Genomic DNA, 24,286 nt, shown 5'->3' with positions numbered 1-24,286 from the left:
TAACAGGTCATGTGACTTGTTTATAAAACTTTTCATTGGTTCATTTTACTTTTGGTTTCCTAATGATGGAAGGCTTGATCATGTGACCTAAAAACAACACTTTTCATTGGATGAAAACTTTTTTTTTTCCCAAACGATGAAAGCCCCACCTTGTTTCTGGATGTTTCAGACTGAAGCTGGCGTCAGCATGAGAGCACCACCATCTCGTAGCTCAGTCGTGGTCATTCCGCGAGCAATCATGGCAGCCGCTCCCCACCAGAAGCCTGCAGGAGTCGGAGCCCCCAAAACTTTTGATGAATTCTCAAGGCGGAGGGGACGCTTTCGAGAATGGGGTCCAAGACCTAGCAGACAAGCGTCCGATTTCCAAGGTGTCCCAGGGCCATTTCAGTGGACCAGGCCCAAAAAGGAAACAGCCTGCCGCCATTTTGAGAGTCCTGTGACAGCCGCCTATCGCTGCACCGCAAGAGTGGGCGCAACTCAGCTGAATTGCGGCTTTTGACACAGTGGACCAAAAACGGACGGAATGGCAACTGAAACGGTAAAGGGGCGCCCCACTACAACAGATGACACTCCACCTGGAGAGGCCCGTTCACGCCGCCTCCCCCGGGGCGCCCCACGCCGTTATTCGGAGCAGCATTGTAGGATACCAAAACCAGTGCGGCAACTTACTGGACATCACCTTGGTGCCATCGTTCTGCTGCCTTGGAACTATTCGCGCAACAGTTTGCTACTGATGACCCACCCCCCGCGACGTCCCATGCCATTATTTGCTGGGTGGCAACTTACTAGACATCACTTTCGTGTCATCTAGATTTCAGCGCGTTCTGCTGCCTTGGAACTATTCGCACAACAGTTTGCTACTGATGACCCACCCCCCGCGACGCCCCACGCCGGAAATCTGGACGTTGTGCTGCGTTGGGACTATTCGCACAGCCGACCGCTACTTCGTTGTTTTTCCCTAAAAATGTTTATATGTTATTACTATTTTTGTTTTCTTGTATATATTTATAAATTATTAAAGTTTTATAATCTTACTACTTTGTCGGAGTGCTATATATTTTTAATGTGACACATAATTGTAAAAACTTTGATGTACAAAGAGTCATCCCTGGAATCTTCCGCTTCAGGCTCGGTCCCCTCCCCAATCACAATACAGGATGGTTTTCAGATAATAGCAACGCTTCTGCTGTGACGGATCTCATCGAGTGTGGGCCTTGATCTACTATAACTCCTTTGAAGAGGGGTGATTCTTTACAGCTGTGGCCATAAACTACATCTGCAGGGCTAGCTGATACCCTAGGACCAGCCTGGACAATCGGACACAGAGGAAAAGGAGTGTCAGAGGGTGCGGTAGTGAATAGGGCGAAAGGGAGGTGTCGGGCGGGCACAGGGTGTGATTCTCAGGGAAGAGCAGCGCAGATGGGGGGAGGTTTATTGCCCATGCATAAGACAGAGAGCGGTGGTGACCAGTGCCTAGGGAAGATGCTTGCGTGGGTGAGGAGCCATGCTACGAATCGACAGCGTGCAGAGAGTGGGTCTGGTCAAGACATCTAAAATGGCTGCCGTGCACGACAAAAGTGTGGCATTTCAAAAAAGGCAAGATGGCGCAGACAATGTTTTTCAACACTTCCTCATTTCCTTCGAATCGAACGTTAACAGACGTTGGGGCATATTACCAAAGTTAAGCGATATTTATCGCTAACGATGCTTACCAACCAATTTTTTACCACTAAGCATCGTCAGAAATTATCGAAGATAAACCTTGCTATTATCAAGGTTTATCGCAAATGCGATAATAAACGGCCGCAATGCATGAATATCGCTAAAAACTCAGCGATATTCATGCATTACCGAGCTAATGCTCTTAGCCATGTTATCCACCTCCCATTGGATAACATGGCTAAGAACTGCTCAGGGCAGGTGTTACTTTTTGGAGATATTCGCGCTTAGCGCGAATATCTCCAAAAGTTGGTAATAGGAGATAGATATCTTGCATGTTGTAATGCAAGTTATTGTGGTATATGGAACTCATACCATAATCTCTCAGGAAAGCAGAAACTGATCCTTTTGGGACCGCCTAAAAAGGCCTAGGGGGTGAGGAGTACTCTACTTTGCCCCCTTTTCACGTTCCGAACTATTTTATTTTACTCTCTTCTGTAATTACACAAAATAGCAGCGATAAGATGCATCGGAGACACACAGTGAGAGAAAGGAGGCCGGAGATGAAGAAGAGATGTCAAATACACATTGGAGATAATATAGTGGCAGAAGGGAAGTAAATATGAGTAAACTTACCATGTAACATAAAAATGTTGCACTCTATACTATAAGTCTCATTTTATACTACAATCACTTCGCTACAACCTCATAAATTAAAAATAAAAATGAATAATGTCTCAAACAATTTTTGATTTCTAAATATAAATTTATTCTTCAGAATTTTCTAAATTTGAAAGAACTAGTAACATGTCCTCATCAGCAATGTCCTCATTAAAAGTCTCCAATGATGATTCTTGTAACTCTATGGTCTCCAAACACTCGATAAATTCGCCATCAAGAGATTGATCAAATAAATCATTCAAGTCATCTCCTCCTTGTGACAATATTTCATTATTGGTGCTGTCAATTTCAATCAATGTAGTGGAATCATTCAAGTCATCTCCTCGTGACAATATTTCATTATTGGTGCTCTCAATTTCAATCAATGTAGTGGAATCATTCAAGTCATCTCCTCCTTGTGACAATATTTCATTATTGGTGCTGTCCATTTCAATCAATCTAATGGAATCATACAAGTCATCTCCTCCTTGTGACAATATTTCATTATTGGTGCTCTCAATTTCAATCAATGTAGTGGAATCATTCAAGTCATCTCCTTGTGACAATATTTCATTCTTGGTGCTGTCCATTTCAATCAATCTAATGGAATCATACAAGTCATGTCCTCCTTGTGACAATATTTCATTATTGGTGCTCTCAATTTCAATCAATGTAGTGGACAATTCAAAAGAAATTGCCACGGTCTCTTCATTGTGAGCCATTTTATTTTGAAATTGCTTGCTGTAAATTGCAGAAAAAAATTATCACTTTCATTTATCGTTTTTAGTAATACATAATATAAAACTAACTTTATCAAGTATTTAGTATAACAGAAGGACTGCAAATAAATAACAGAAAACATTTTTCAAATTATCTTCAAGTGTACAACATAGTTCCCCTTACAAATTAACAACTCACCTTTTTAAAAGTAGCAGAAGTGTTAGTACTGTGTAAATCAAACACCAGAAATTCACCACCAAAAATTCCTCACAAATGTACCTCAGACAGTAGTATCACAAAATGGCTGTGGTTTCCTCTCATTTGACATATATACATAACCAATTAACTTTCATCACACACAAATACAAAACCAAAGTAACATTTTAATTGGTTCTAAATTTCAACACTTTCAAATGTGTTTTCCCCATGCAATTTTCCATAGGACATTTACATACGTCTACAGCCTGAATGGCTGAACGGAATTACACCAAACTTGGCAAAATGGTACATCAAACCTAAGAGGTCAGGAAGGATCTACTATGCCCCCTTATGGTCATTTCCCCCTTCGCTTTGGCCTCCTCTTGTCTCTCAATCCTACCGAGAGACAAGATGGCGGCCGCTACGGACTGTTTGGAATGTTGACAGACGCCGGAGAACCAATCAGCTTCGCAAAGCTCCGTAACGCGAAAAGTACGCGAAGCGGAGCGCTGTTACAGATATATATCTTTTTTTGAACGTTAATTTCTCAAAATCCACTGGAGCACATATATTGAGACCTAGCAAAGGCACATCGGGCTACCAGTCCCTAATATTTTGCCAAGTTTCGTGCAAATCCATTCAGCCGTTCGATTATTATTATTTTGTTTTTTTTTTGCCCCGCGGGGCCCTTTTAAAACCTCCACATCAAACCTAGGGGGTCAGCGAGGATCTACTATGCCCCCTTATAGTTATTTCCCCCTTTGTTTTGACCTCCTCTTGTCTCTCGATCCTACCGAGAGACAAGATGGCGGCCGCTACGGACTTTTTGGAATGTTGACAGACGCCGGAGAACCAATCAGCTTCGCTTCACAAAGCTCCGTTGCGCGAAAAGTACGCGTCCTGGGACGCTGCCAGGTCCGCTGTTACAGATATATATCTTTTTTTAAACGTTAATTTCTCAAAAACCACTGGAGCACATATATTGAGACCTACAAAAGGCACATCGGGCTACCAGTCCCTACAATTTTGCCAAGTTTCGTGCAAATCCATTCAGCCGTTCGGGCTAAAAGTGAGGCCAACCGCCCTATGGAAATTAACATGGGAAAAACGCGTTTTGGGACCCCCCTTTTTTCTCGGCCCCCCCTTGACGAACCCCCCCAAAATTTTCAGGGGCTGCTCAGAAACAAAATGTGCCATTTTCCTGAAAATTTCAGCCAATTCCGTCCACAAACGCCAAAGTTATTAGACATAGAATTTTCAAAAATCCCATGGGGAAAAAATCCTAACTATATATACCTACTGGCGACCGCCAGTAGGTAATATATATATATATATATATATATATATATATATATATATATATATATGTATATCATCAAAGTTTTGTGACCGAAATCTGGTTGCAAAACTTTGAAAAGTTACCGACTCCTAAGTTGCTATGGGTCCCTTCCCCTTTGAGAATGTTAAGAAAATTGTTTGTTGGGGAGTAAACAGTGGTCAGGGGGACTATTGCCAACTTTCAAGCAAGTTAAAACATAAAAAACATTTCTTTTTAAATTCAGCCTGTTTTTAAGGAAAATGGACGGGCTTGCATGTTAAAAAAAGGTTTGCTTGTTTAAATGCAATCACAGAGGTGGTGATCTGCTGAACTTAGCAGACCACAATGCCTCTGATGGCAGCCACTTGTAGTGAGTGGAAATTTGGGACTTGCATCTTGAATATTGATAAATTAGGTATTATTGTGTTTTGGAAATTTTGTTAACCAACCTATTAGTACAGAGGTCAGTTCGCAAAATTCCTTTTCACTCACAAAACTTCTATATGCACTTTACCATGTTTTGCCAATGAAAATTTAGTACATCAAGTCCTGAGTCTCCATGTCCTTGGGTCAGCTACCTCGTAGCTTAAGCACTTACAGAGCTATTTATGGTTCGGTTGAAGTTGGGCATCTACCAACAAATTAGTGAATTTTCTACTCTGTTAAATCTCCAATTGTCCTTTGTCACATAGAGTTGGAGAACTACTTCATTCTCATCCACATCTGGTTCTTAACTTTATCCAGTGGTTGGAGTACCTCAGGGCCACTGGCTACACTCTTAGAAAACGTCTGTGCCATTTAGGGTGGGCCCTCTGAATCATTTTCTCATGGTTGCGATGAACACCTAATGCATGGTAGCCATGAAGATAAATAAATACTGAAATGTCCCGAAAGTGCAGAAAACAACCTGCACATCCCGAACAATTTGTTTTGTTATTCAAAAACAAACCCTTCTTTGGGGGATAATTTCTGAAACACAAAGATAATGCCAAGCAGTCCCTGATACCGTGGCATGCCTGACTTTGGATAAGTGCTGAAAATACTCCTGCTAATGAAAATTTTCAATGACATTTTCCTGCTGACATAGAGGGGAAACTGCAAAATGATGGGCAGGCTGCCACCAGGATGGCAGATGTCGGGCTTCTGCTGGAACTGCAGGTTGGAAGCCCATTCGGCAAACAATATTTGATCCATTTATATGACCCCTTTAAGCACTAGAACAAATCTCCTTGCCTATATTAGACATAAATGGAATTTTGCAAGTCAGATATACCCAGTTCAGAGCTATGGAGGTTTGTGTATCCCCAGATTTATTAAGCCCTTTATTTGTATTTACAAAGCCACATTAGGGGCTATTTGCGCCACCTTGCATTACTTTGCAAAGAAATGTAACATAACACAGCGGCCTGCGCTGCGTTATGTTACATTTCATAGTGGTATGAGTTCCATGAGTGGAGCATGGGCGTTCCCATGACTATGCCCAGGGATTTTGGCACATTTTCAGGTATACTAAAGCTAGGAATCCTTGGAATGCATCAAAATGTTACGCCTTCCCCAGTGAGGCGTAACAAGGATATACAACTTTATGTCTCCTTGCTACTTTCTCTTTGTATGTGTGATACATTCTGCATCAGGCATGTAAAGAGAGGATTGTCTTACAATACTGTTTTTAGGCAGGAAGGTGTCCCTACCTGCATAAAACAATCCTGCCCATGTTGTAGGCACCGTTGCAGTGACATACAAGAATGCCTGTGTTGAAGCTAGGCAGCCACAAGTGCACCTGCACTTGGAGGAAGCTGAAAAGTGCTATATCTTAGTAGATATGGTGCTCTTCAGCTCTCACCCACACATGCAACTCAGTGCAGTATCACTGATTGCTGCCCTGCATTGTCTGAACTTTTAATAAATATGTCCCTTTGTGTGTACGTTTACTAGTCCGATGTACAGTACTAGTGCTGTACTAATCAATAGCTTCAAACCAAATTTAACAGTTCATGCTTACAAAATCCCTAAACAATTTGTATCTACAACACACAGCTTCCAACACACAAAATATTCAAATGTTAAGGTTTTACTTTAGCATTAGATTCCATCACGCCTTACTCACTTAACCTTAGTTCCCATCTGTTCAGTTCAGTTCAGTTCAACTTTATTCGGATACAACAGTACCCATAAAAGCACAAAAACAAGTACATATTGAAAAATTGACCATTAAAAAATAATTTAAAATATTCATTATACAAATCCAGTGACTTTGTGCAAAGCTATACATCATGACAGTGCAGATAGATTGTTAAAATAGAGGAACGATAAAGAGACAATACAAAACTATTTATAACAATGTCAGGCATCACTCATAGTACTGCACGCCATTACTGCCAATTTTAAAAAAGTGCTAGTGCGAAAAATAAGGTCCACATCGTCTAATGCTAACATAGAACGTAATGCTGCCTCTAAACTAATTGGTCTTCTTTTGTTAAAATACGAACATAAAAACTGTTTAAAATAATTAATATAGTATTTACAGAAAAATATAAAGTGATTGATAGTTTGTTCACTCCTCCCATCACAAGGGCACAGGTTCGAATTTGAGTTAGGACTATGACCAAGTGGGAAGCAGAGTGCAAAGCGAATTGTGCCAGCTTCTTAAACAGGACAATAGGCTCGTCTCCCATCGGCTCATTGGTAAGAACAAATACATATGGAGTGGACGACTATACCGTTCAATGTCCATGTAGTTGCGCACAGTAATTTTTCTGGCCTCTGCTGCCTCCCGCTCGGTCTTATATAGGGAGTACAGAGCATTCCGCATATCCTTTTTTGCGACTAAAGTAGCGAGTGTAGGGTCCCAAAAAATACTTTCCATGTTTATACTGCGCAAACTACTCAACACACAACTCAACCATGGGATTTCTAGACACTTAGCACAACCTAGACAGTCCTTGATAATTGTCTGTGTCAAGGAGGCTGCTTCATTCTTCCATACTGCAATCCACATAAGTGCCGGACGGGCCCTAATAAAATCAGTAATAAAATTAATATTGAGCTCTTTATGGGATATGTAATGGGAGGTTGGGATTGGAACATTCAATAATTTCCTGCAAAACCTATTCTCTTCCTGCTGTATACCAGAACAGTTGACCGTCCCCCATATCTCAGCGCCATATGTGGCTACTAGGATACACTGGAGTTTGTAAATCTTTTGTACGGCTAATACTGCGGCCATGGTCTTGGGGCGAGGTATGCTTAGGATCGAATTGGTGGCCTATGAGAACTTGCTCCTGGCGTGAGCTAAATGCTCATTCCAGGAGCTGTTCGCAGCAAAGGCCAAACCCAAATATACAACAGATTTTACCGCAGTCATCTTATGGCCGTCTATTATGATCGGGCGTATAGCATGTTTACCTGGGCCACTGCTCATTAAAAAGGTTTTTTTTAAATTAACTTGCAAGTCTAAATTTTTCATAAAAATATTAAAATCTTGGACCAGGAGGCGTAGTGAATTTGATGTACGACCTATTAAAACTGCATCGTCAGCATAGAGCAGCACAGGGATGGGTACTTTATTAATATATGGAACATCTTTGGTGGCCAATTTCAGAGAGGCATTCAGGTCATTAATGTATATAATAAAAAGCGGGGGGGCCAACACGCAACCTTGTCTGACCCCCTGCCGATGTTAATGGATCCTGAAACCTCACCTCCCACACCAATTCTTATGGAATCGTAAATGCCTATGCATGTATGTTTCGCAAAAATATTAGCGATTCCTACATATTCCTTAATTGTGAATTAAACAATGTGATTGGCAATTAAGGAATAGCTTCCCATTCATTCCCATGGGCCTACAGGCCCATGGGAATACTCGCAAAAAGGCACTCGCAATTGTGCATGCAATTTCAAGAGTGCAAGAGGGCCAAATGGCCACCCTGATGCACCCCTGAAATTTGCATGTGATCACATGTTGCCCAAGGGCATGTGTGTGTGCAACATGGTACTTTGAAAGGGGCAGATCCTGTGAATCTGCCCCTTTGCGACCGGTATTTATAATGAAGCATGTGCCCCTAAGTGATGTTTCTTGTGGGTTTGAATATTATTCTCTTATATGAAAGTAAATCAAAGTAGTGTATCCATGGTGATCACTGAAGGGCAGTTGATCCCATGCTATCTACTGTGTTTTGAGCTGTGATTAAATGACAGACCAAGGGGAGCACTGGGGGTTTAACACTTGACATTCAATTTGTTTTGGACGGTTAATTTTTATGCCACATCTGTTTTGCACATACGTGCTAACGCACACCACCCCACGTTTGAGTATACAATTTGTTTCATATTGTATTTTTGATGTACTGCTTTTGTTCCTTTATTTGTGAGTTGCGTGTGGTGAGTGTTATCTCCTTTGAATTGCCCACTCCTCTCTCCTGTACTGTGTCCAAGAAGCAGTCTGTCACCGCAGGAGTAACTCCAAGTTTGATAACCTCACAACACATGCCATAGGAGTGACTCAAGGACCACATCTAAATGTTAGCCAAACTGATATATGCCTAACAAAAGTTTAGAAAAGCCCCAACCCTGCTCTTTATGATTCGCTGTCCCTGCAAAGTTTTCCATATCAAACCCATTATGTTCCTAAGATGTGTCTAGGCCCTTCTGACCAGTGACATTTCCGGAATCAAAAAGCCCCTTTGATGGGTTCACTGACAGAATATCGAAGCTCAATATATCGTGGTTAAAAATATTGTGTCAAAAATATCTTGCATACAAATATAGTTTTTCTATGCTGCTTATAATGTAAATGACAAAAATATTGAAAAAAATAGCTTCACACTAATATCTAAAAATATATACAAAAATATGATTTTTAAGGTTTTATAGTTAAATATAGTGAATATTGAGGGACCGAGTAAGATGTTGGTCGGTAAGCCTCCGAATGCTCAGCAGAGTTTTATGGTAACCGTGGGCAAAGCACTACGCTACGCTCGTGTAGTTTGCGAAGTTTGCGCAACTTCGCACGTAGCACAGTGCAAATATGCGTAGCGTAGCGTAGTGCAGCGGTCATTTTTTGCTTGCTCGCGGTCCTCAACGTCAAGTTGGCGACCGCGAGCAAGCAAAATGACATCCTCGCGAGACTTTTTCCTTGTTCGCGATCGCGAAAATGGAAAATAAGCCTCCTGGCGATATTCTCAACGCGGGGAGGTCAGGTTTCTCATTGCGAGTGGTCGCGCATGCTCGCGATCGCTCGTGATGAGAAACTACCAGTCCGCGTTGAGAAAGCTGCAGCTCGAGTAAAAATCTACCTGACCGGCAGAAAAGTACAGCTCGCACTGTGCAAGATGCCGTTTTCAATGATTACAGAGTGCCGGATGGTTGTCCGCACTGTGCAATCATTGAAGATGACATCTTGCACAGTGCGAACATGCTAGTACGCAGTTTGCGTAGTGCTACGCGTAGCTCGCGTAGTGCGAAGTGCACTTTGCGTAGCTATGCGTTGCGCTACTTCGAGAATTACGCCCACCCCTAGTTTATGGACCGACATGGTAGGTAAGGTATACAGCCCGATTACCCAATTATAATAAAGGCATCGGAGTGTAAACTGACCGGTCTTTCAGATTGGCTTCCAACGGGCTCAAGGAGCCTGTCAGCAGGTTGGAAACCTTACATAATCCCCTATGGACAGCTTTTCCGCCATTGAAATTATGATGTCAGTTTCCAACAGGCTCTTCATATCAGACTTTCTGACATTAAAAGCCTGTAGAAAAGTGACTATTGGGGGCCCTAGCAGGACCCCATCTCTCAGTGGCCTTCATTTGGTGCCAGGGGGGCACCTTTGGTGCCACCGTTAATCTCTGCACCTCGTGGCAGGCATTGCGAGGTACCTTTCACGCGGTGCAGGGATTAACAGAAGCTCCCATTTCTCCATGGGAGCCTGTGATAAGGCCAGTTTATGACCGCAGCACAAGCTCTCATCGAGAAAAGGGAGCTTGTGACTGTACCATGTGCGGTCGTATTTGAATTGCAGTTCACTCTATTGGTCGTTATTACAAAACCAAGTAATCTGCCGCTACCTTGCTTATTCTACTTAACACCTGGTAAGAGAAGTAGAACTTTACCACTACGAGTTTCCTTATTGCAAACATAATCCCACCCATTGTGTTTACATGGCAGCATATTTCCTTTTTTCTACTTGTATTCTCATAATTTATCTGGCATATGTTGAGTTTGTGTGTGTTTATAGTGATTGTGTCAGAGGGTACATGCAAACAACGAATCAGTGGGTAGATCAATGGATGTATGAGTGTAAAGATGAGAGGAAAGAGTGCATTTATGATCAATCAATCAATCAATCAATTTGTAAAGCGCACTACTCACCCGCGAGGGTCTCAAGGCGCTGAGGGGGGGAGGGGGTTGGCTGCTGCTACTGCTCGAAGAGCCAGGTCTTGAGGAGATTCCTGAAGGTGAGCAGGTCCTGGGTCTGCCGTAGGTGGGTGGGGAGGGTGTTCCAGGTCTTGGCAGCGAGGAAGGAGAAGGATCTGCCTCCGGAGGTGGTGCATTGGATTCGTGGGACGGCGGCGAGGGCGAGGCTGGCGGAGCGGAGCTGGCGGGCGGGGGTGTAGAAGTTGAGTCTGTTGTTCAGGTAGGCTGGTCTGGAGTTGTGGAGTGCTTTGTGTGCGTGGGTGAGGAGCTTGAAGGTGAGCCTCTTGTTGATGGGGAGCCAGTGAAGCTCTCTGAGGTGGGGGGTGATGTGGCTGCGTCGGAGGAGGATGAGGATCAGGCAGGCTGAGGCGTTCTGGATACGTTGTAGTCACTGTAGGTGTTTGGTCGGGATTCCTGCGTAGAGTGCGTTGCCGTAGTCCAGCCGGCTGCTGACGAGGGCTTGGGTCACTGTTCTTCTGGTTTCAATCGGGATCCACTTGTAGATCCTGCGAAGCATGCGGAGGGTGTTGTAGCAGGAGGAGGAGACGACGCTGACCTGCTTGGACATGGAGAGGGAGGAGTCGAGGATGAATCCTAGGTTGCGTGCATGGTCAGTGGGCGTCGGTGCTGTTCCTAGTGTTGTCGGCCACCAGGAGTCATCCCAGGCAGACGAGGTGGGCCGAGGATGAGGAATTCCGTCTTGTCCGAGTTCAGCTTCAGGCGGCTGCTCTTCATCCACTCGGCGACGGCCTTCATGCCCTCGTGGAAGTTGGTTTTGGCGGTATGCGGGTCCTTGGTAAGGGAGAGGATGAGCTGGGTGTCGTCGGCGTAGGAGATGATGTTCAGGTCGTGTTGGCGGGCCACTTGTGCGAGGGGGGCCATGTAGATGTTGAACAGCGTCGGGCTGAGGGATGAGCCCTGGGGTACGCCGCAGATGAGGTTGGTTGCTTTGGATCGGTAGGGTGGGAGACGGACACTCTGGGTTCTGCCAGAGAGGAAGGAAGTGGTCAAATCCAGGGCTTTCTCCCGAATTCCGGCTTCTTGGAGGCGTGTTCTTAGTGTGTGGTGGCAGACCATGTCGAAGGTGGCCGACAGGTCCAGGAGGATGAGGGCTGAGGTTTTGCTGTTGTCTAGTTGGTGTCGGATGTCGTCTGTGGCGGCAATGATGGCTGTCTCGGTGCTGTGGTTCCGTCTGAATCCGGATTGCGACGGGTCTAGGATGTTGTTGTCCTCGTGGTGGTGGGTCAGCTGTAAGATGGCGATTTTCTCAATGACCTTCGCCGGGAAGGGTAGCAGGGAGATGGGGCGGAAGTTCTTGAGGTCCTTGGGGTCCGCCTTGGGCTTCTTGAGGAGGGCGTTGATTTCAGCGTGCTTCCAGCTTTCTGGAAATGTTGCTGAGTCGAAGGAGATGTTGATGACCTTTCATAGTTGGGGTGCGATGGTGGCGTCTGCTTTGTTAAACACGTGGTGTGGGCAGCGGTTTGCTGGTGATCCCGAGTGGATGGAGTTCATGATCTTTCATGTCTCCTCGTCGTTGACGTGGGCCCAGGAGGACAGCTGGTTGGTGCAGGTGGCGTTTGGGGTGAAGTCTGTCGTGGTCGGGGCAGGTGGTGTTTTAAAACTGTCATGGATGTCAATGATCTTGCGGTGGAAGAATGTGGCCAGTGAGTCGCATAGTCCTTGCGAGGGCGGAATGTCATTGGTGTTGGCGCTGGGGTTGGAGAGTTCCTTCACGATGCTGAAGAGCTCTTTGCAATCATGTGCATTGTTGTCCAGGTGGATTTTGAAGTAGGATCTCTTGGTTGTTCTGATGAGTTGGTGGTGTCTGCGAATGGCGTCATTGTGGGCAGCGTGGTTGTCTGACATGCCGTCTTGGAGCCATTTTTTCTCTAGCATCCGGCATGTGTGCTTGGAGGTCTGGAGTTCTTTGGTGAACCAGGCGGCTTTCTTGCTGGAGTGGTTGATGGAGGGCTTCTTTAGCGGGGCGAGGGTGTTGGCGCAGTCTTCGATCTACTGTCTGAGGTCTCGGGCTGTGGTGTCTGGGTCGGATGGGTCGGTTGGAGGGTCCAGGGCGAGGGCGGAGGTCAGTTGGTTCTCGTGATTTTGCCCCAGCAGCGGCGAGGTAGCTGTTGGGTGTGGTGGTGTGTGGTTGCTTTCTTGAATGTGAAGTGGATGCAGTGGTGGTCGGTCTAGTGGAGTTCGGTGGTGTAGTTGAAGGCGACGTGGGTGCTTGTGGAGAAGATGGGGTCGAGCGTGTGGCCAGCAGCGTGGGTGGGTTCGGTGACGAGATGTTGGATGCCGAGGTTGGCGAGGTTGTCGATCCGGGTGGCGGAGTTGGTGTCGTTGTTGTTCTCGAGATGGTAGTTCAGGTCCCAGAGGAGGATGTAGTCCGTGGAGGCAAGTACGTGGCTGCTGGCGAGGTCGGCGATGGAGTCGCTGAACGGGGCCCGGGGTCCGGGAGGTGTGTAGACGAGTGTTGCTCTGAGAGTGGTGTTGGGGTCGGTGTGGATCCGGAAGTGAAGGTGTTCGGCGGGGTTGAGCGAGTCGTCTGCGAGGGTGTGGACCTTGAGGGTGGACTTGTGGACGATGGCTATTCCTCCTCCGATTCCGTTGGCGCGGTCCCTGCGGGTGGTCTTGAAGCCATCTGGGATGGCTATGGCGATGTCCGGTGCCAAGGATTCGCTCCACGAGGTCTCGGTCAGGAATGCTACGTCTGGGGCCGTTGTGTCGAGTAGGTCCCAAAGCGCGACGGCGTGTTTGGGTGCGGAGCAGGTGTTAAGGAGTATGCAGCGGAGGTGGTTGGGTCCGGTCCTTGAGGGCTTGGTGGTTTTGTCACAGGAGAAACTTCAGGTGTGGCTGGAGAAGGGTCGGGGCATCCTGGAAGCAGCGGCGGTCCCAGCCGGTGTTGAGAGTGAGGAGGGTGCTGGCGTCGTATCGGAGTCTGGTGTTGAGGGGGGCGGGGGTTCCAGGGGTTCTGGCGCTGGGCGCGGTCCAGGCATGGACGGGCGCAGACGGGCTTGCCTTTGGTGCGCCCGCTGTGCGCATCCGCTGCGGTTCCTCATGGCGTCCTCCATAAGAGGCGAAGTGGGAGGGAGAAACAGCTGGGGATCGGGGCGGCTAATGGGCGTTGAGGACGGGACACAGAAGGCAAAGGGGGCGGGGCCGCAGGGGTGCAGCGGCAGGAAGCGGGGAGCGGGGGGGTACAGAGGGCAAGGGGTGCTTAAGAGCCCAAAACCGAAAGCAATACAATAACTAAACAAAAATGAAAAAGTACAGAAAATAAAGAACAGAACAGTCACCAGACCACAGGCACAAGAGCACACCAGCGGCGAACTCCCGGCAGTGGCCGCAGCAGGGGCAAGAGTCACAGGCGCACAGGAGGAGCCGTGCGGCGTGGGGAGCGACCTGACCTGCGAGCAGGGTCAGGGGTCATTGAGAATTGAGCGCCAAAACCTATCAATGACACAAAAAGAACTTTCATTTATAGGCCAGACATCCTGACAGAGCTAATACTTGTCCTAAAAAAATGATCTCTCCATTAAGTGTTATATTCTAAATGGGAAACAAATTCCTCAAACAGAGGCATATGTTGTAGTAATGCAGATCTTTGCCCTTATCAAATATTGCCATGCAAAACCATTACATAACAATATGCATTGGCTCACTCTGGGAGCCAGATTTAGGTTCAAGATCATGTGTGTCCTAGCTGTTCGTTTGGTACTTCACCTTAATGGGTAAGCTATGAACAATGGGAGTCTTCTTTACCTTGGCTCTAAACACCAAAATTTAATAAATTTTGAAATATTCAACCAATGATTGGGGCTGGTAATAACAGACCTAAATGGACTGCCATAGTCGCTGAGAATGAAAGAGAATTGAAAATGAAGCATTGTGTGAATAATTGAGGATAGTTTTGTTTCTGTTGTTAATCAATTGTTCTCTTCTTAACCCCTTCGCTGCTAGGCCTTCTCCCCCCCCCCCCCCCCCCTCCCCCGTGCTAAGCCTTTTTTTGGCAATTTGGGGTAGTTCGCGCTTAGGCCCCTGTAACTTTTTGACCACATTAGGTATCCACATCAAATGTGCGTCCTTTTTTTCCAACATCATGGGGATTCTAAAGGTACCCAGGATTTGTGGATGCCCCTGGAGGTGACCCAGAAATTAGCCAAAGTACAGCAACATTTTTGGGGGGGGTAAAATGGGAAAAGGGCTACAGATGAAAGCGTCTGTTTTTTTCCCTGCAAATGGTATAAAAAAGGGGTTGTTGTGCTGAAATCAACATCTTCCCAGCTTTCACAGACAAGCAGACTTTTGTCAGAAAACCAACATTTTTTACACAGTTTTGGCATTGTTCTGGTACATAGCCTATTTTTGCTATTTTTTGTGCTTTCGAACTCTTTCCACTTAATAGTAGAAATGGGTATGAAAGCAATAATGGATCCTGGAAATTTATACATTTTGGAAAAGTAGACACAATTCTAAATTCAGCAGGGAGTCATTTGTGAAGGTCCTTCAAGGTTTCTTTATAGAAACTAACCTTAAATATAGGAAAAATTGAAAATGAGTAGAAAAAAATAGCCAATTGGGTCAACGTTTTCACCTATAACTTCTTCTAATTATGACAGCTGTTTGAACGCAATATACCATTACATCCGCTGGACCTGCCTGGTTGTGGGGATATATAGGCCTTGTAGGCTCACCAAGAACCCGACTAACCCAGCGCCAATAACTGAGCAGCATCTTGCAATGCATTTCTTATTATGTACCGGGCATATACCAATTCATTTGGAAAAATATATACATGGAAAAATCAGTATGAAAGACACCTATGTATTTCTGAAATTGGAACAAAATATAGAGTATAGAAACAGTATTAATTTGCATATTTCCGAAAGTGTGAGTACCCATACTAGCATGAGAATGATAGGTCATTTTTCAAAATGACTTCATTTTTATATATTGTCTTTCATTTGGAAGGCCGAAAGTCAATAGGTAATAACAGTTGCTCTACAATTCTGTGTTACTCTAAGTCTCCCAATAAAACGGGTCAAAACGCAACCTGAGCATACTTTATTTTTACAGTGAAAACTGACCCATTTTTTGTAAAGCACCTAGCTGTAGATTTTGAACCCTAGCTCTGCCGGCACCTAGGGAAACCTAGCCAACCTATAAATTTGTGAAACCTAGACACCCAAGGAAATTCAGGATGGGGTGACTTGACTGCCTCTCACCAGGTTTTATTACCCAGAATCCCTTGCAAACCTAAAAATGTGTAAACAACACAAATGTTCCTCACATTTCTGTGGTGGAAAATTCTGGAATCTGCGTGGATCCACAAAATTCCCCCCCACCCCACGTTTCCCAAAGTCTTCTGAGAACAATGGTACCTCACTTGTGTGGGTAGGCCTTGTGACCACGACAGGAACCGGCCAAAATGCAACGTGGACACACCACATTTTCACAGTGAAAACTGTCCCTTTTTTTGCAAAGTGCCTAGCTGTAGATTTTAAACCCTAGCTCTGCCAGCACCTAGGGAAACCTAGCAAACCTATACATTTTTTAAAACTAGACACCCAGGGAAATCCAGGATGGGGTGACTTGACTGGCTCTCACCAGGTTCTATTAACCAGAATCACTTGCAAACCTAAAAATTTGTAAAAACACATTTTCCTCACATTTCTGTGGTGGAAAGTTCTGGAATCTGCGTGCATCCACAAAATTCCCCCCACTCAGCGTTCCCCAAAGCCTTCCAAGAAAAATGGTATCTCACTTGTGTGGGTAGCCCTAGGGCCCGCAACAGGAAACGGCCCAAAACGCATCGTGGACACAACACATTTTCACTGTGAAAACAGACAATTTTTTTGCTAAGTGCCTAGCTGTAGATTTTGAACCCTAGCTCTGCCAGCACCTAGGGAAACCTAGCAAACCTATATATTTGTGAAAACTAAACATCCTGGGCAATCCAGGATGGGGTGACTTGACTGGCTCTCATCAGGTTCTGTAACCCAAAATCCCTTGCAAACCTAAACAGTTGTCCAAAAAAAAACACATTTTCCTCACATTTCTGTGATGGAAAGTTCTAGAATCTGCATGGATCCACAAAGTTCCACTAACCCTGTTTTCCCCAAAGTCTTCCGAGAAAAATGGTACCTCACTTGTGTGGGTAGGCCTAGTGCCCGCGACAAGAAACGGCCCAAAACACAACAGGGACACACCACATTTTCACAGTGAACACCGACCCTTTTATGCAAGGTGCCTAGCTGTGGATTTTGAACCCTAGGTCTGCCGACACTTAGGAAAACCTAGCAAACATATACATTTTTTTAAACTAGACTTGCAGGGGAATCCAGGATGGGGTGACTTGACTGGCTCTCACCAGGTTCTGTTACCCAGAATCCCTTGTAAATCTCAAAATGTATCCAAAAAACAAATTTTCCTCACATTTCTGTGGTACAAAGTTCTGGAATATACACAAACTTCCACCCACCCCGCGTTCCCCAAAGTCTTCAGAGAAATAGGGTACCTCACTTGTGTGGGTAGGCCTAGTGCCTGCAATAGGAAGCAGCCCAAAACGCAACAGGGACACACCACATTTTCACAGTGAACACGTACCCTTTTTTTACAAAGTGCCTAGCTCTGCCGGCACCTAGGGAAACCTAGTAAACCTATACATTTTTGAAAACTAGACACCCAGTGAAATCCGGGGTGGGGTGACTTGTCTGGGTCTCACCAGGTTCTAATACCCAGAATCACTTGCAAACCTCACAATCTGTCAAAACAAAACCGATTTTCTTCACATTTCTGTGGTGGAAAGTTCTGGAATCTGTGTGGGTCCACAAAATTCCACTCAGCCCGCATTCCCCAAAGTCTTACGAGAAAAATGGTACCTCTCGTGTGGGAGGACAAGTACCTGTGAGAGGCAAGGGCCTAAAACCTATTGAGGCTATTTCAAAATTACCTATCACAAAACAACCTGGTTTGGCAAGGGGGGGTCCCATGAGTTTTTGGCCCGGGCCTCGGTGGCCACTTAGGGAAACCTACCAAATTCACACATTTCTGAAAACTAGACACACGCAGTCCAGCATGGTAAGGCTTGCATGGGTCCCCCAACGTTTTCCTACCCAGTATGCCCTGCAAACATCAAATTTAGCAGACAAAAACACATTTCCACATATTTGTGGGTGAAATCACCATGCCGGCAATAATGTCCTACCTCACAGTGTTCCCCACAGCTTTCCCCTCAGTCTCCAGAGTAAAATGATACCTCACTTGTGTGGGTGGGGCAAGGGCCTGTGGCTGGGAAGAGCCCAAAACATAGGGAATAAGCGTAGAGAAGGAGGAGGGTTATTAATTCTCACAGGTGTTTAGTGTGGCGCTAAAGCAAATAACGTGATCTTTATAGATTCAACAAAAGCTTATGCAGTGCTATAGGTGGAGGAAATAGCCCCATCAACCCCCAAACCAGGACAAAAGGTCCCAAACAATATATAACAACCAATCCTATGCACAGGTAAGAAAGTAAAAGGTAGTGATTCGACACTGTCCTAGAAGTACAAAATGAAGATGAAGTCCTTCGCCAGTGTAGTTCTTTTTTAATGTTCAGGTCTTTTACAAAACCAGCCAACACGTGTTTCGTCAGTGGGTGATAAACCCTTGACTTCTTTAAGGCTGGAGAACAACATAGGCAGTAGATATGTCACATGAAGTATGCACCAACAAAGTATGTACATACATAAACAAATTCCATAATACACCGGTATCGCCAGTTAAAATTCCGGTGTGCTTCCAACACCAGAGTATTGGTGAAGAGAACCAGATGGAGAATTAGACACAGATGAAGAAGAGAAAAGAAAACACTCCAATACAATGCAACAGACGGAATTCCACATTCTTCAATTTGTAACATTTTTCTGTACCCAATTGTAAAACATAATTGCAGTTCCAAATTAACAGAAAGGTCTGAGACAAACCAATATTACAAGTTTTTTTGAGAGAAGTAAGACTTATGGGAATAGTAAGGAGAGGAAGGTAGAAAGAAAACCATGAAAGTACTGAAGCCGAAGCTGTGGCACGTGCATTTGTAAAAAGTATGTACCAGCACCCCGTGTATAACACCAAGAATTCAAAGCGCTACATTTTTTTAAAAAAATACGTTTTTAGCCAATTCTGCATTGGACACACAAGGGAGGTATCATTCCACTTGGGACACTAAAGATAATGCTGTGGGGTAGGACATCTGTGCCGCCACGGTGATTCCACACAAAAATACGAGGAAAATGTGTTTTTTTCAGCTAAATTTGAGGTTTGCAGGGGTTTCTGGGTAGGGTACTGTTGGGGGATCCATGCAAGCCATATCTCATTGGACTCCCCAGGGTGTCTAGTTTTCAGAAATGTGTGGGTTTGGTAGGTTTCCCTAGATGGCGGTGAGCCCGGGGCCAAAATCCCAGGTGCCCCCCCAAACCAGGCAGTTTTGTTGTAGGTAATTTTGAAGTCTCCACAGTATGATTTGGGCCATTTCCATTTGCAGCCACTACGCCTACCACACAAGTGAGGTAGCCTTTTTATCGGGAGACCAGGGGGAACGCTGGTTGGTAGGAAATGTGTGTCAGCCTGGTAATCCTACAACTTTCCCACACAGAAATGTGAGAAAAAATAGATTTTTTCAGCAACATTTGAGGTTTGCAGGGGATTCTGGGTAGGGAAATGTTGGAGGACCCATGCAAGCCATATCTTGCTGGACTCCCCAGAATATTTAGTTTTCATAAATGTGTGGGTTTGGTAAGATTACCTAGGTGGCCGCCGAGCCCGGGGCCAAAATGTCATGGGACCATCGTTTGCAAAAGCAGGTTGTTTTGTGATGGGTAATTTTGATGTTGCCTCAATAGGTTTTGGGTCCTTGCCTGTCGTGGATACTTGACCCACCCACGCAAGTGAGGTACCATTTTTATCAGGGGACCTGGGGGAATGCTGTGTAGAAGGAAATTTGTGGATCCACCCAGATTCCAGAACTTTCCCACATAGAAATTTGAGAATAAAGTGATTTTTCGTCTAAATTTTGAGGTTTGCAGGTGAGGTACCACTTTTCTCAGAAGACTTTGAGGAATGCGAGCTGTGTGGAATTTTGTGGATCCACATAGAGTCCAGAACTTTCCACCACAGAAATGTGAGGAAAATGTGTTTCTTTTTACAGATTTTGAGATTTGCAAGGGTAACAGAACCTGGTAAGAGCCAGACAATTCACCCCATCCTGGATTCCCCTGTGTGTCTAGTTTTCAAAAATGTATAGGTTTGTTAGGTTTCCCTAGATGTCGGCAGAGCTAGTGTTCAAAATCTAAAGCTAGGCACTTTGCAAAAAAAGGGTCAGTTTTCACTGTGAAAATGTATTGTGTCCACGTTGGGTTTCGGGCCGTTTCCTGTCGCGGGCACTAGGTCTACCCACACAATTGAGGTACCATTTTTCTTGGAAGACTTTAGGAAATGCGGGGTGGGTGGAATTTTGTGGATCCACGCAGATTCCAGAGCTTTCCACCACAGATATGTGAGGAAAATGTGTTTTTTTGACAAATTTTGAGGTCTGCCAGGGATTCTGGGTAACAGAAACTGGTAAGAGCCAGACAAGTCACTGCATCCTGGATTTCCCTGGGTATCTAGTTTTCAAAAAGGTGTAGGTTTGCTAGGTTTCCCTAGGTGCCGGCAGAGCTAGTGTTTAAAATCTACAGCTAGGCACTTTGCAAAATAGTGTCAGTTCTCAATGTAAAATGTGGTGTGTCCACATTGCTTTTTAGGCCGTTTCCTGTCACGGGCACTAGCCTACCCGCACAAGTGAGGTATTATTTTTATGGGAAGACTTTGGGGAATGCGGGGTTGGTGGACTTTTGTGGATCCACACAGATTCCAGAAATTGCCACCACAGAAATGTGAGGAATATGTGTTTTTTTCTTTTTACAAATGTTGAGGTTTGCAAGGGATTCTGGGTAACAGAACCTGGAGAGAGCCAGTCAAGTCACCGCATCCTGGTTCCCCTGGGTGTCTAGTTTTAAAAAATGTCTAGGTTTGCTAGGTTTCCTTAGGTTTCCGCAGAGCTAGGGTTCAAAATCTACAGCTAGGCACTTTGCAAAAAAAGGGTCAGTTTTCACTGTGAAAATGTGGTGTGTACACGTTGCGTTTTGGGCCTTTTCCTGTCGCGGACACTAGGCCTTCCCACACAAGTGAGGTACCATTTTTCTTGGAAGACTTAGGCGAATGCGGGCTGGGTGTAATTTTGTGGATCCACGCAGATTCCATATCTTTCTGTCAGAGAAATGTGAGGAAATTTGGTTTTTAACTAAGTTTGAGGTTTGCAAGGGATTCTGGGTAACAGAACCTGGTGGGAGGCACCCAAGTCACCCCATCCTAGATTCCCCTTGGTGTCTAGTTTAAAAAAATTAACAGGTTTGCTAGGTTTCCCTATGTGTCGACTGCACTAGGGCCCAAAATCCACAGGTACGCACATTGCTAAAAACAAGTCTGTGCCTAGTGACTTTCCGCCCCCCTTGGTGGGGGTGCGGGGGACTGCCCCAATATGCCCCCAAGTGGGGCAGAAATACTGTTGCTATGTTTTTGGGGGTAGAGGCAACATCAATTAAAAAAATCCCTGTTTTCTAGTGGGCTTTCTGTCCCTCCGGGGGCAGTTTGGGAGCTACTTCCCCTGTCTGCTTCCTTTGGGGCAGAAAGACTGATATTTCTCCGGGGGTGGGGCATTGCCATGCCCTTTTTGGACAACCCCCACCCCAACATCAATAACAAAAACACTCCCTGATTTCTAGTTGGCTTTTTTCCCCTATCTGCTCCCTGTGGGGCAGAAAGACTGACATTTCTCTGGGGGGCTGGGCAGTGTGGGCATTGCCATGACCTTTTTGGGCAGCCCCCACTTTGTCAATAAAAGAAAATCCCCGGTTTCTAGTGGGCTTTCTGGGCCCTCGGGGGGGGGGCAGATTGGGGCTACTGCCTCCGTCTGACCCCTGGGGGCGTAGAAAGACTAAGAAAGACTAATATTTTTCTGGGGGTGGGGGCATTGCCATGCCCTTTTTGGGCAGCCCCAACCCCAACATCGACAACAAAATAATCCTTGGTTTCTAATGGGCTTTCTGCCCCCCGGGAGGCAGATTGGGGCACCTGCCCCATCTCCCCCCTGGGGGTTGAAAGACTGACATTTCTTTGGGGGGCTGGGGGCATTGCCATGCCCTTTTTGGCAGCCCCCACCCCAACATCAATAGAAAGAATCCCTGGTTTCTGGTGGGCTTTCTGCGCCCTCGGGGGCAGATTGGGGGCTACTGCCTCTGTCTGACCCCTGGGGGGGTAGAAAGACTAATATTTCTCTGGGGGTGGGGGCATTGCCATGCCCTTTTTGGGCAGCCCCGACCCCAACATCAACAAAAAAACAATCCTTGGTTTCTAATGGGCTTTCTGTCCCCCGGGAGGGTGATTGGGGCTCCTGCCCCCATCTCCCCCCTGGGGGTTGAAAGACTGACATTTCTTTGGGGGGCTGGGGGCATTGCCATGCCCTTTTATGGCAGCCCCCACCCCAACATCAATAAAAAAAACAATCCCTGGTTTCTAATGGGCTTTCTGCCCCCAGGAGGCTTATTGGGGGCTCCTGCCCCCATATTGCCCCTGGGGGTTGAAAGACTGACATTTCTCTGGGGGGCTAGAGGGTGGGGGCATTGCAATTACCATTTTGGGCAGCCCTCACCCCATCAATAAAACAAATCCCTGGTTTCTAGTGGGCTTTCTGCCCGTCCAGGGGCAGATTGGGGACTACTACCCCTTTCTGCCCCCTGGGGGGGCACAAAGACCGACATTTCTCTGGGGGGGTGGGGGCATTGCCATGACCTTTTTGGGCAGCCCCCACCCCAGCATCAATAAAAAAAATCTCTGGTTTCTAGTGTGCTTTCCGTCCCCCCCGTGGCAGACTGGGGGATGTTGCCCTCATCTGGGGGCAGAAAGACTGTTGCGACCAAACAAATATGGGGGAACATAGGCCCATTTCCAAGAGGCCGCTTCCCCCTCCCTGGTACTAGTGGGTGGATCCCTGCTTGGGGATCACCCTCCTGGGGTGTTCCTCAAGCAGGGATCCACTAGGGAAGGGTACCATTAGAAATGGGACATTCTCCCCTTTTCAACGACACCTCTATCATCATTTTCGGTGCTCAGCACCGAAACTGAAACTAAGTTTCAGTTTCAATTGCATTGCAATGACGATGGCACGCCATGCGCGCAATCGTCATAGCAATGACATTTCAAAGTAGGCCTGGGGAGGTTGGGGGAGCGCTTCCCCATCTCCCCAGGCAAAAAAAAGGGAAATCCCTCTGCTGTCTGCAGCAGAGGGATTTCCTGAGCATGTGCTCATAACGCAATGGTTCCGTCATGAGCACACTAGAACTTGTGCTCATGACGGAACCATTCCGTCATGAGCATGGAAGGGGATAAACATTGTCTTGTAGCCCTTCTTTACCATTTACAAATTTGCCAAAAAAGTGCAAAATGGGTTTTGAAGATGGGAGTACAGAGGCTTGCAATTGGGAAAATGTGTAACACCTACAAATTGGAAACTTTGTAGGTGTGGACAAACATTCCCAATCCCATTTCTCGCTCTAAAGGCATGTGTAAATCTATTTTGAAAAATCAGATAAGGGTGCATTTAGCAGGAAATATCACCACCCCCTCACCTTTCTCTGAGTGTGGAGGGAGAATTTGTGTACATGGTAGTGATGATAAATATGTGCAAATGCAAATTTCCTCTAAACCTGCAGATGTGTGCGTGTGACCAATCAAAATCAGCAGGACATGGTTAAGTAGGAGTATGTATGAATAGCTATGATTTAAAAAAAAAATATTCTGAGTGGACTCTTGAGGATTTTGGAAATTTCCAAAAATGACTAACATGCCGGTTATGGGCCTGATTATGAGTCTGGTGGTCCACGGACTACCAAACTTGTTGTGGCATGGCAGTGGTAGTCTTCTGACCACCCTATTACAACTAGGGCTGTCGGATCAACATTGCACCACTGCAACCGTCAGGGATCAGAGATTCCTGATAGTTGCTCGGCAGTCTTGAATGAATGAATGAATGAAGTTAGATTTATATTGCGCAAACTTTGCCCAAAGGCATCAAGGCGCATGGGATGGAAATGGCTGAAAGCTGTGCAAAAACCAGGGGGGCGGCCTATAGGTATGCTTCTGTGTAAAGCCAGGTCTTTAAGGCTTTGCGGAAGTGAGCAAGAGACGAAAGACCCTTGAGCTCGTCAGGAAGTAGGTTCCAGAGCTTCGGGGCAAGAGCAA

This window comes from Lissotriton helveticus, chromosome 3_1, assembly GCF_964261635.1.
Source record: "Lissotriton helveticus chromosome 3_1, aLisHel1.1, whole genome shotgun sequence".
Lineage (NCBI taxonomy): Eukaryota > Metazoa > Chordata > Amphibia > Caudata > Salamandridae > Lissotriton > Lissotriton helveticus.
The sequence above is the reverse complement of the archived record's forward strand: the minus strand, read 5'-3'. Positions refer to the sequence as shown.